This window comes from Vidua macroura, chromosome 16 (assembly GCF_024509145.1).
Source record: "Vidua macroura isolate BioBank_ID:100142 chromosome 16, ASM2450914v1, whole genome shotgun sequence".
In the NCBI taxonomy this organism is placed as follows: domain Eukaryota; kingdom Metazoa; phylum Chordata; class Aves; order Passeriformes; family Viduidae; genus Vidua; species Vidua macroura.
This window is the reverse complement of record NC_071586.1, coordinates 1,276,058-1,280,513: the sequence shown is the minus strand read 5'-3', so window position 1 is coordinate 1,280,513 and position 4,456 is coordinate 1,276,058.

The window sequence follows — 4,456 nt, the reverse complement described above, 5'->3', positions numbered from 1 at the left end:
CCCGGGGCGGGGCGGCGGGCGGGGGTGGCTCCGGGGCCGCCCCCATCGCCCGCTTCCTCCCCCGGGTCCCGGCTGGAGCCTGTTGCCCTCCCTGCTGGCGGCAGCGGGGCTGCATCCCGGGCGTGCGGTCCGGCTGCGCTGCGGGACGGGCCCGAGGGACGGCGGAGCAAGTGAGCGGGCTTCTCCCCCTTCTTCCCTCTTCTCTTCCCTTTCTCCCTCCTTTCCTCCCTTCCTCGTGGGTCCCCCCGCCTCGCCCGTGGCTGTTGGGAGCGCAGGGCTCTGCTGCAGGAGCCCGGGAGTTGCAAAACATCTCCTGGCTTTGCAGCACGTTTAATTTTTTTTTTTCCTTTCCCTTTTCCCTCTTACACTTGGAGTAGCTAATTGGGTAGGAAAACACGAACTGCAGGGGTGGGATTACTTCATGCTCTTGTAATGCTGTTTTGCTGTTGGATTTCAGTCCTTTCGCGTGAATAGAACCTGCCTGGCGGTGCTGCCCTGGAGCGCGGCGGGGGCCGGGCGCTGCGCCTTTTTTCCTTAGCAGACTTTCACTTTAAAGGACGATTTCGCTGTCTCTGTTGCTGCCTTGGTTTTGGAGGATATTTGCCCTTTCGAACAGCGGGTCCGCACTAGTCCCGGTCCATGGTGTGTGCCCAGAGGCTTCCTCATCTGGCAGGTTCATTCTGTCACTAGGACTTTTCTCCTTTAGGTTCGAGATTTCCGTAGAATATGTGATCTCCAGGGAAGCGGCGATGCTGGCAGCGGGCTGTTTGCTTCCCAGCCTGCTGGCTGGTGTCCTGGCTCCTGCAGCCATGGATTGTCACTGTGTAGAGCAGCCTCGATTTTTCTCCTCTGTTGGTGAAAGCTGGATTTCTTCAGGTTTGTCTGAGAATGGGAAATTTCTTGTGCAGGTGGCATTGAAGTTCAGCCAGCCAAACCAGCAGAAATTGCTTCCCTGAGAATACAGTATGTGCAGATGTGCTCCCTGAACAGTTTATTCTTGAATATGAGCAACAAGTTGTATTTATAGAAATAAATACAGAGGAGGCGAGTGCTGGGCATTGATTTCCGAGGCCTGGAGTCAGCAGGATGCTTCAGCTTGGGGATGAGCAAGTTGGAGTTGGTCCTTGGGTTGGCTGGATGCATGTTTACACCACTGGAACATCTGCAAGTGAAGGACTAGTTTGTGTTTGTCTCATGCTCAGCTTTCCTGTGTATTCCCCTCCAAAAGGGGATGATGCAGTGTGGTGCTCAGGAATTCTGCTTTTCCTTGTTACCTTCTTCCTAAGGGTGCTGTTTTTGCTCTCAACTGGCAAATCCAGTAGTGAAATAAGGAGGGGGCAATTTGTCTTCCTTCTTTTTAATAAATATTTTACCTGTAAAACAGTAACCTCAAAAATATTTAAACCCAGGGAAATTTGCTTTGTACTTCTTAAGTCTGGGCTGTCTCCAATGGTATCATGCTCTGGGGTTGGCTGTTCTGCTTTATTTCCCTGAATTAATTTTATTGTGGCACTGAGAACTCCCATGTGGTCCCTGGAAGTTGTCCTGCATTTTGAGAAGTTCAGAACTTGCTGAATAATGATGTTTTCTTCCCTGAAATAGAGGTGGGAAATCTCCTATGCCAGCCTGTCCCTGGGTACCTGAAAGTTGACTTTTACAGCTTTCACCTCAGCAAAGCTGGACTGATAAATCTTTTTTAAAGTGACTTGTCTCATCTAAAGTTATGAAAAATTGATATTTCTCATAATAGTTGGATTGATTAATTAGATTAGTAGAGACTTTCCTGCTCCACTTCTGCTAAGTGAAAATCCACATCTGTTTTTATGCTGATAGCAGTTGTTTAAATGATTCCCAGCGCAGGGAACCTACAGTCCATTCCTCTTTGCACCCTGGAGCTGTGTCAGGCTTGGATGGTCCTTCCCAGTGTAGGGAAGGCAAATGCTATTGGTGAGGTTGTTCCCCAAAGAGCCAGAGCCCTGCAGACACAGCGATGTCGCCTGGGTGTCTCTTCCTGGGGAACAGCCTCATTGGGATGAGGCATCTCCATCCTTGTGCAGTACCAGCAGCTATCACAACTTTCTCCAGTGTCACCTGCTGTGATGTTCATGGGCAACTCGGGGTGTTCATCTGGAAGAGAACTCAGTGACAACGTTCTGTGTGCTCCTCCAGGATGATTAGAACAGTGGTCAGAGAGGGGTCAGGTGTTCTCTCCAGTATGGTGGCCATTATGGCAATGGGAATGTCAATTCTTAGCCCTTTACCTCCAGCGAGTCATAACTTAAGAGCAAACCCCCTTTTTGTCATCTCTAAGGTGTGAGGGCAGATGATCACCATTTGCACAGGGCTCAGCTGCAGAAATCCCCGTCCCTGCCATCCATGTGCAGCAGTGCTGGCGTTGGGAGCAGTGCAGGGCTGGGGCAGAGCCTGTGTGTCTGGAGCCAGCAGCAGAGTGCCTAGGGAACCCCAGGCGGTGTCTGGAGACAGAGCTGCAGAGGATGTCGCTGCTGGGGAAGCTGATTCAGAGTGTAACCAAGAGCCCTGTCTGTCCTGGCTCCTAGCAGTGGGAGCTGGCAAGGACATGGGGACAGCCTTGGGGCACTGCTGGCAGGGTCTGGCTGCTCTCAGGTGCAGCAGTGCTGAGGCAGCTGCTCCCTGTGGGGCTGTTTCTTTCCCAAAAGGAGAAATGCGTGTTGGCAGCTTTCCCAGCTCTAAAGTTGAGATGGTAAATGACACCTTTGTGGTGAGCTGTGGTGGGTGAGGGATGCTGTGTCCTGCTGAGGCTCTGTGGAATGTCACAGCCTGTTTGCTGCAGCCCTAAGGCAGGAAGGGACAAGTGGCTCTTGTCCTGTGGCTCCTGGCCTGGGCAGCCCCATGATCCTGTCGCTGCATTCCTGTATTCCATGACTGTCCTGCTCAGCTGCAGGAGTCTCTCACTTACCGGTGAGACACTTGACCTGTGTCTCACTGGGTCAGAATGAGAGCAAGGGGACCAAATCCTGCCTTGGTTGGCATTGCTTGGTTTTTTTGGGGGATCCCAAAAGGTATGAGGACCAACCACAGAGCTGGAGGATGGACACAGAGCAGGGAACAGCAATGCCATTTCAGTGGCACGGAATTGTCTTGGGCAGAGTTATGGGTGGGCTGGATGCTGTTGCTCAGGTGGAACCAGTTACTGTGGTCTCTGCTCCCCTTCAGCTGCTGGGTGGGAGAGGATCCTGTGTGGCTCGGGCCCTCAGCTCCCTTGCTCCTCTCCCTTCCAGAAGGAAGTGTTGGCAGTGTGTCTGGGAGCTCTGCTGCCATCCCAGTGCTTTCACACTTTGCGACTGCACCCATGCTTTGCTCAGCCACATGTTGTCCCTAAGGACAAAGGGACAGGATGTTGCTGGCTGGGATCTCCTGATGGGTGACCTCTCTCCAGGTTGGTGCCCAAAGGAAAGCCAATGCAAGAGCTCAGGTTCTTTTTTTTTTTTTTTCTGAAGTGAGGGTCCTCTCTGCCAAAACCCCCTGCACAAGCAGGGGAGTTTGTCCCACAGAGCAGTGGCTGATGTTTGGTGGCTGTAGTGGCACTGCCGAGTCACCTGCTGGTGCTGGCAGTCCTGGACAAGCAGGGCTGGCACAGCTGGCTCTAGGTGGAGTGTTTGCACCGGGGAGCCCAGGCTTTCAGCAGCTTTAATAGGAGGTTACTTTTTGTGATAAATTGATGGCTTCATTTTTTTGACCTTTCAAAGCTTTTCATGCATTAGCTACATGTAGGAAATGTAATTTTCCATGCTGAGAAACCAGCTCTGAAGCAGAATGACTGATGTGATTTTTTTTTTTTGGATGTCTGGCAGACCAAATTTAGTGTGAAACAAGGCTCAGGTCCTGGGCTGAGCTCCTCTGCCTCAGAGATTTGGTACTTGCCTGACAGGGAGTTAAAAAGGGAAACAGGGAGAATTTGGTAGAATTGTTTTATTTTGATGACTTGGAAGCTCCTGGAGAGACACTAAGGCACAAGAGCTTCCAGACTTATACAGGGATTTCAGTGACTTAAAGTAATTTGAAGGGAAGAAACAAATGCTAAAATGAGGGAGGCTGAGAACTGCTTAGTCTTCTGCAGGGCTCCTCTGATGCTGTTCCCGCTGGTGGTGACAACTGGGGTCTCATCCTGCTGTGCTGAGCAGAGTTCTGGCAGCTCCAGTGTTGCTCTGTGTGCATCAAGGCAGCTGCCCCTGACCTGTCATCTCTCCCCTTGCTGTTCTTCTAGCTTGCCAGGGATGTAGTGCTGGGCTGTCCCTGTTCTGGGTAATTTGGGGTTAACATTTATAAGCCTTCTTCCAAAAGAGAGGCAGAAACCTACTTGTCCCAAGAACTTGCCCATTTTCCCCATGGTTACAGAATGTTCAGGTGAATGTTCTTTGTGTGCCTGCACGTCACTGTGGTGCCAGTATCCAGCCTGGTTCTGGACATATATAAC